This window comes from Macaca mulatta, chromosome 13, assembly GCF_049350105.2.
Source record: "Macaca mulatta isolate MMU2019108-1 chromosome 13, T2T-MMU8v2.0, whole genome shotgun sequence".
Taxonomy (NCBI): domain Eukaryota; kingdom Metazoa; phylum Chordata; class Mammalia; order Primates; family Cercopithecidae; genus Macaca; species Macaca mulatta.
Window position 1 is genome coordinate 98154723 of NC_133418.1, and position 8389 is coordinate 98163111.

The 8389-nt window shown below is 53.7% G+C and overlaps 1 protein-coding gene and 1 non-coding gene across 5 annotated transcripts in view; both read right to left on the reverse strand.

Moving 5' to 3' along the window:
• Positions 1-5425, reverse strand: part of DPYSL5 (dihydropyrimidinase like 5) — a 102960-nt gene extending 97535 nt beyond the window's left edge. The window contains exon 1 of one of the 4 annotated variants that reach the window (XM_015111931.3): positions 5276-5425. The gene's annotated coding sequence lies outside the window, so the exon portion shown is untranslated. Of the gene's footprint in view, positions 1-5032 lie in introns of all 4 variants that reach the window. The other 3 variants (XM_077959944.1, XM_077959946.1, XM_077959945.1) reach the window with 3 other exon arrangements.
• On the reverse strand, positions 553-610 carry MIR548H (microRNA mir-548h). The gene has a single exon (NR_130434.1). It is a non-coding gene; the product is annotated as a microRNA mir-548h (primary transcript).
• Positions 5426-8389: the final 2964 nt, after the last annotated feature.

Sequence of the window (8389 nt, forward strand, 5' to 3'; positions counted from 1 at the left end):
AGCTGGAAAACCTGAGTTATCTGTATTCCCAACAATTTGCCATCAACCGAACACGATGACTCTTCCCCACACCAAGAACTAAATAGCCTCAGTACAACAGCCCCTCACCAGCCACGCCAGCCTAACCCCACTCAAAGGAATGATGCAGCAAAGCTGAGGTCACAGCACTTCTGGAACACTCTTAATTCTCTAAGTTCTCAGCTGCTAAAAACAGCTGAGCTTAAAGAGGCTGCCAGGAAACAGACTCCACAGAGAACTATTCCTACTATTTGCAAGGGTGGGAGTTTTAGAAAGGAGTCCTAATCATTCGCTCTGTTCCCACTGTTAATCCTTACGGCAACTTGCCATGGCCCCTTGGGATGAATGATTAAATGGGGAATCAAAGTGCTGTTTTTGTGGACACACATTTTAGGGGCAGAATATGATGCTGCTGCTGATGGTGATGATAACTTTTACTGAGCACTTACGAGATGCCAGACGCTGCTCTCAGTGCTAACTATTAACTCATGTAAACCTCAGAACAACCCCTTACGTAGATACTGTTAGGTTGGCACAGAAGTCACTGCAGTTTTTGTCTTTAAAAGTAATGGCAAAAACAGCAATTACTTCTGCACCAACCTAATACAACCATCCTCATTGCACAGATAAACAGAAAGTGACCAAGGTGAAACCTGAACCCAGGTTTTCTGGCTCTCCCTCCGGTACACACTACCGCTGAGCCTGGATTGTGACGAGGGAGGAGGGAGGCGAGGGAACAAGTACAGAACAGGGCTGTGATTGATGGGAGTGCTTGGCAAGCTCGGGTTCAATCAATGAGTAAATCAGCTTATTTTAAATGAAACAAGTTTCAAAGACTGAAGTAGAACAAATCATACACCATGTTCCTCCCTGAATTTCCTTTGTGCCCACTTTTATACATAAATACCAAAGCTCACAAAAGATTCATGCTATGGTATTTCAATCTTTCATCTTCATATAAAAAAAAAGTAAGGCAAAGCGATTTTGAAATTATTTCTCATTTATCCACTAGCAGTGCAATGAAATCAAACACCTGCTTACTTGAAAAATGATAAAACACATTTATTCTTATTTGCTCCCATATTATACCAAGTTTTCCCTACAGGACTTCACGTTGACAAAGATATCCTGTTTTACAGGATTCCTGTGAATTAAGTCTTAGAAGACTTTTCTGGAATACGTTTTTACACCTCAGAAAACAAAAAAGATACACAGGACCAGATTCTATCAGAAACTGGTAAATTTTCACATCAGGAAGATAGACTGGGTCTCAGATACTCTTGTCCAACTTCTCCAGCTCTCAATATATTTCTATGCCCTAAGAAAATGATCTGAACACAAAATTTACATTTTTTTTTTTTTTTTTGAGATAGAGTATCACTCTGTTGCCCAGGCTGGAGTGCAGTGGTACAATCTCAGCTCACTGCGACCTCCGCCTCCCGGGTTCAAGCGATTCTCCAGCCTCAGCCTCCCAAGTAGCTGGGACTACAGGTGTGTGCCACCGTGTCAGGCTAATTTTTTTGTATTTTCAGTAGAGATGGAGTTTCACCATGTTGGCCAGGTTAGTCTCGAACTCCTGACCTCAAGTGATCCTCCCATCTCAGCCTCCCAAACTGTTGGGATTACAGGCATGATCCACCGTGCCTGGCCACAATTTACTTTTGCCCCAGAGACCTGCCTATAGTCATGCCGTCCTTTGGCTTATAGTCCCTTGGAGCTAATGCAAGATCATACAGAAGCCTGGACCAGAGAAGCTATTAAGGGGAAATTCTCAGATAGCTATGGCAGGAGAAGAGACGTGGAAGTGCCACATATGAAGTTTACGCCAAGTCCTGAGACCTGATTTTGTCAACTGTGTAAACTTGCCTTGCTGTGGAATTCTTTCCAGAGACAGCAGCATTGAGAATAATGCAACGACCCTGCTAATGTTTGCACCTAGAGAGGTTATGCTGACAACAGCCAGGTCTTCACGTCCCAAGAACATCTTTGTGTACCTAGCCGAGGTCCCCAAGCTCAAGAATGGCACCCCGGAATTCTGGGGACATAAAGTCCTTCTCTGGGCCCACCTGCCTCTCCCCTTTCTGGGTTCTGTCTTCCAGGTGTTTTACTGGAGCAGCAGCAGAAGGTGGGAGAGGGAGGCTGCTTTCTCTCCATCATCCCTGTAAAAACTGGCTGGTCATACTGGCATTCCTCTTCTATGGATTCCCTGCCATGAGGAACAGACTGGGATAGATGTTCACAGAGTGCTTTAAGAGGATTGCATCCTTTTAAAAATCCATAAAATTATTACAAAAAAGAAGCCAACAAAACACTCCTTTCTGAAATTGTTCCCTTGGGTAATATTATGAAAACATGTTTCCCATTGGAGCTCTTTTACAAGAAAAAAACCTTCATTGTCAGATTTCTGAGTTTCTAATATTGAGATTCCTAGTTTTTATGTACTCTGAATGCATGTTTGTGTGTATGCATAAATATATATATATAATTAGTTAAAATATAGTATGCATATATATGTGTGTGTATGTGTGTATATACATATTAATATATACATATATATAATTAGGTTAAAATATAGTTAAAAACAACCAATGAGCAATGTTTCAGATAGTCCTTCCAGACCAGTTTTGTAAATTCTGTGAGGCACCTCCTCAAAACACCATCCTTTAAAACCAGCAAGACATAGCCTACTGCTGACTCCCTATGGCCAGAAAGGACACTCAGACAAGAGGCCTTCACGTTGGCAGCCATCATCTGTCCTGGGCAAGAGCCAACAGTCATAGCACAGTCCTTCACCTTACGCACCAACCTTATTAAGAAAGAAAATCCTGAGATTTCAAGGCTGGGTTAAGAGAGCTCTCAGTTAACTTAGTGGCAAATGTAAGTGGCATCAATGAGTTCTACAATGCCAAGTATTGCCCAGTCTGGGAACAAAAACATTCCTGCTTTTTTTTTTTTTAATGAATGGCAATTTAAAATGATAATTTTATACTAAAGATTCACCTTTAACTTGTCATCTAACCAACTAGCAAAGCAACAGTGCAACACAGAGTTCTGGCTTTGGCTATCACTTCACATGTCAAGGCGCTGCAGCGGTGACTTGCAAGGTATTTAGACTGAGGGGAAGAGGCCGAGTGCATGGAAAGCCCTGCTGAAAGCCTGTTTTAGGCTTCCATTCGGTTCATCTGCTTTCCCATGGGCAAGCAACCACCGCCTATCACAGAGCCACCCCAGTCTTAGGTCAGCAGACAATATGGGCGAAGTCTGCAAGAGGCGCACTGGCTTGGGTGTGGTCACTGGCAAAGAAAAGCACTGGTCCCCAAGCAGCGGCTCCCAAACCAAGAGCCTCACCCTTGGCGGATCATTTCCACCCGCTTCTCAGCAATTTGACCACAATCCGCACCAGCCCTTACGGCTCCCCCTGAGAAAGCATAGCGGCAGACTCGGGCCTCCTCGGCAGACAAAGCCGCTGCTCGGGGGAACCCGCGCTGCACCGAGGCGACCTCCAGTCTCTGGCACCTGCGTCGCCGCCCGGCAGCTCCGCGCAGCTAACCACGCCGCGTCTCGGCAGCGGGTGGACAGCGCGGTGCGGGCGGCGGCGCTGCACCGGAAGGCACCCGAGCCGGAGTGAGGGGGTGGCTGTCTGCAGGCCCCCAGGCCGGGGGAGCGCCTCCCACCCGGGATTCCCGGCGGGGCCGGGCCCCCACACAGCCCCAAAGACAGCACGTGTCCGGAGGTTCCGCAGGCAGTATTCCCGGCACGCGAAAACTGCACCCTTGCGTCCTGGGGGGACCTGGTTCGTCGTCGGGTGGACACCAGGGTCGGCTATTGTTCTCTGGGTTTCCCCGAAGGGAGACGTCCCCCATGCCGCCTCCCTGGCAGCACCTGCCGCTGGGCAAAGCCTTTCAGCTTCTCGAGAAAAGGGCGTGCCGGGGGGCGCCGCGGAAGATCACAGAACCCTAAGCGAGTCGCTACCGGCTGGTTTCAAGCCTAAAGACAAAGCTCCTCACCAAGCCAGCCCAGCCCCGTCCCGGATCTGCCATCCTGGGTCCCTAGCCCCGGTCCGAGGGCCACGCCCAGCCGGCCACCTGGGCCGCCGGGCCCCGCGCCTGCAGCTGAGGATCGTTTGGCCTGAGACCGCCTCTCAGCTGCTTGCCCCTCCCTCCTCGGGAGGCTCCCCTTCCCAGGAGGCCCCCCTCCCTCGCACAGCGCGGGTCTCCTCGCTCTCGTCCTCCCTCCTCAAACCCAGGCGGTCTCCACCCGCCTGCATCCCTCCTCCCCTCCCCATTCTTCAGCAGATCCAGCCTCGCCGGGCGCCACCTGCACCGAGCTCCTTCCTTCGCTCTTCGGACCAGCCCCCGCCCCCGCCCCTTCTCTTTCCTCCTCAAACCCTAGTTCCCACTCCCTGCTCCCCGAGACCCACTACCTGTTCCAAGCCAGCTCCCCAGCCTTCCCCATCCCCATCTTTTCTCAACCCAGGCCTCCCCTCGCCCTCTCCCGGCTTCTCTCCAGCTCAGACTCCAGCCCCGTCCCCAGGCCCGGGGCGTCGACGTCGGTGCCCGCTGAGATCGATGCTGCAAGGCGGGCTCCCGCGCTGGGCTCCAGCCGAGGGACCCAGCTCGGCGCCCGCTCTGGGCTGGGCAGCCGCAGGAGGCCTTTGTGGCTCAGGCAGGAGGCTCGGAGGCGGCAGGCGAGTCCTCTGCAGGCGTCCGCTCCGTTAGCCAGGCGGGTGGAACAGACTGCCGGGTCGGGTCCAGGCTGGGCAGATCCCAACTCGGAGGCGAGAAGGACGGAGGGTGTGTATCTGGGTGGTGTGTGGGACCGGGGACAGCGCAGATCCTGGGACCGGCAGGACTGGCCCCCGGCCAGAGGCACCCCCGCCCAGCCCTCCAGCGGTCCACTGCACAGCGCCTGGCGAGGGGAGCGGCCCACTGCGTGCTAGGCGCGAAACCCCTCGGCCGAGGCGCCTCCTCACCCCAGGGCTTTGCAACCCCGCGAGCACACATTAAACGCTTACTGTGAGCAGGGCCCGGCACGGCGCTTCGTTGGCGTACAAAGAGGACCCCAAGAGCGCCCTGGCTTAACCCTGATGGCCACCTCCCAACCCCAAACCACACCTCCCGCCGCGTCCCCTGCGGCCGGGCCCCAGGCGCACCCGGCTCCCCGCCCTTTTGTGCACCTCACGCAGAAACAGAAGGGGGAGAGGAGGATGTCCTAGCCCGAGGCGGATAAACCCACCGACCCCCCTGCCATCACCCACTCCTCCGGGATGCTGCGGCCGCGGGGGCCCGTGGCTCGGTCCGTCTCCGTCTCGCCGCGGCGCCGGAGCTGCGGGTGCTCGGGGCGGCGGCGGCTGCACGCGCGCTCGCTCGGGGGCCGCCTCAGCGCGCCCAGCGCGGGAGTCCAGAGTGGGGAGCGGGGGAGGGGCGCGTGTGGGGGCTGGGAGCGGCCTCCGCCAATCACCGCGCGGCCGGCTCCTCCGCCGCTCCCCACCTCCGCTAGCAGGTTAAGGGGAGGCGGGGACAGGCGGCGCCCCGCATCCTCGGCGCCGCGCGCGGCCGCCGCCTAGAGACTACAACTCCCGGCAGGCCCTGCTGCAGGGCCGGGGTCCGTTAGCGGACGGAGGGCGCGGCCGGAGAACTCACCGACCCCCCTAGCACCCGGCTCCGTGTTCCCTCGGGTTTCCATGGAGACTCAGGACATCACAAAGCCTGGACGCGCCGAGGCATGGGTCTCCGGGGAGGGCCGGGGGGCGGCTCCAGAGGACACCCCGCCTCCCCTCCCCCAGCTGGATCCCACCCCAGGGGCTGAAACAATGCCGCGACCGCCTCTCCCGGGCTGCGGCCGGGCTGCCCTCCGCGTTGGGACCCCGCCGAGGCCGCCTGGTTCGCGCCAAGACCCGCTCTGACGCCCGCGGGATTGCAGGATGCAAAGGGCGGGGTGGGCGTTATAGGAAAACTGTTCTCATGATCAAAGTGATGGCCACTTGGGGCCACCGCAGTTCGCATCTGCACCCTGTGAGGTCTCGAACCCGGAGTGCATTCTCTCCACCGAGAAGATTTTGCCCAGGGCCACGCGGGGGCTTCCCTGTCCAGAGCGCTCAGGCCTGGTGCCTGTCTTATTTCTGGCTTCTGTCAAGGGACAGCGAAGCCTTTGGAAATTATTCATAACCCAATTTACATTCGCTTCACCTGTTTCTTCATGTTTAAATACATACATGATTTACCAAAATCAACAAATCTAAAAAAGAAGAGGAAGGATCATCCCCGGTTTGTCCCACCTTCCTAGCTAATCCCGGTTCAAGCCTTTGCCATTGATCTGTGTTATTTTCTGCAGTTATAATAATAGTGTGGATTAGTCATTGGCCTCTTTGCACTTAATGTCACTCCAAAGGCGTTGCGATGCGTGTTAAAATGCAGCATCGAGGACCCCCAAGTTGCAGCTGCAGAATCCCTCCCTCTCCGGGCTCCCCCAGTATCCGGTGGGGATGAGGAGTCCCCTGGCAGCCATGGCCTCGTGAAGGGGTTCTCTTTGCAGGATACTTTCAAACAAAATGGTGTTCACTACTCCGGGGGCGTGGAGGGGGTCCCCTCTCCCCATCTCAGCAAAATCTACCCGGGCGCAGGACCCGCAGAGCCCGCCAAGGCGGGGTTCCCTGCTGTCCTTCCCCGGAGAGCTTAGGGCCTGGACCAGGCCAGGCTGGCCTTCGAGGGATGCATTTCTGGATTACCCACTACTGAGTCTGCACTTCTCCCCTTCCCAACTCCCCTCTGCTTGGTGAGCAGAGAGCAGGGAGCCCCCAGGGGAACCTCAAAGCATCCTCAATCCAGCGCAGCCCGGGATGTGGCTGTGAAAACTGCTCCAGCTTGGGGCACTGCCCTGTGAATTCTCCAGGGATTTGCCCGAACAGGGATGTAGGCAAAATGGACCGGGCGTCAGGGAGGTGGCGTGCAACTCCCAGTGGCCTCCCAGCGGCGGAGTCCAGAGGCTACTGCGCGCAGGCGGTGCTGCGCTTTTTGCTTAAGGGAGAGGGAGCCCCCTAGTGACTATAAATGTTTTCTGCGGCGTTTCGTAGACCTTAAATTTGGACTCTAGCTTCTTAGCTTTCTTGGGCTACCTTCCCCAGTCAGAGAAACGGCTGCCTCTACGTCATCTGTCAGTATAGGACATTGATAAAGGTTGCACCCAAACCAGGGGTTGCATATGTCCTCAGTACTTGACTTCAGTTTGTCGTTGTTAACTTAGGCTCCATTTCCTGGGAAGTAGAAAGAGCACAGAGCTGGGAGTCCCACATTGCTGGGTTGGAATCTTTGCTCCTTCAGTTTCTATCTACTTGACCTTGAGAAAGTGACTTACTCCAGCTGACCCTTAGCTCCCCCCAGAATACTGGGGTCATATACATTTTTTTTTTTTTTTTTTAAGACGGAGTCTCGCTGTGTGGCCCAGGCTGGAGTGCAGTGGCCCGATCTTGGCTCACTGCAGGCTCCACCTCCCGGGTTCACGCCATTCTCCCGCCTCAGCCTCCGAGTAGTTGGGACTACAGGCGCCCGCCACCACGCCCGGCTGGTTTTTTGTATTTTTAGTAGAGACGGGGTTTCACCGTGTTAGCCAGGATGGTCTCGATCTCCTGACCTCGTGATCCACACACCTCTGCCTCCCAAAGTGCTGGGATTACAGGCTTGAGCCACCGCGCCCGGCCCATATACATTTTTTAACCTTGTCGTGGAAATTACATGAACAAATGTATATGAAGGCCATAGCATATTGCCTGGCATATAGTGTGCATGCAACAAATGCAGCTATTATTATTTATCCCACAGAAAGTGGTTATTGAACAGTGTGAGGGATATAAGAATATGTGACACTCCCCGCAATAACAGCCACAAAAGGCAATATATTGCGATTTTTATTATAAAGCTCATATTACTACTTGGTCAGATAAAGTAGAATAAGAATTTGGATGGGAAAGAAATCAGTTCTGCATAACATTGGGAAATGGAGGAGCTAGAATTTGGATTTCACCTGGATATTGATTTGATGGACAGTTCTAAGCAGAGGTCTGAGATTCCAGGGTGAAGGAGCAAAAGCTTGTGGGTGGGGAACCCAAGGGGATATTTGGAAGACAGCAGAAGAACCCACCATGTCTTGAAAGTCAAGTCCCTGAATGAGGGTGATGGGAAGAGAATGGGGATAGTGAGTTAGGCAGGGGTTGGGGGTCAGACCTCACAAAGCCCAGGGCTACTGGTTTTTATGAGTAAATATGTTTTGAGTTCCCAACAGTCTTAACAAACTTCAGAATAAAGGCAAGTTAAAGACTACCATGAAAGGAGGAGGGAGAAAAAAATCACACTTTCTGAACTCCTATTACGAGCCC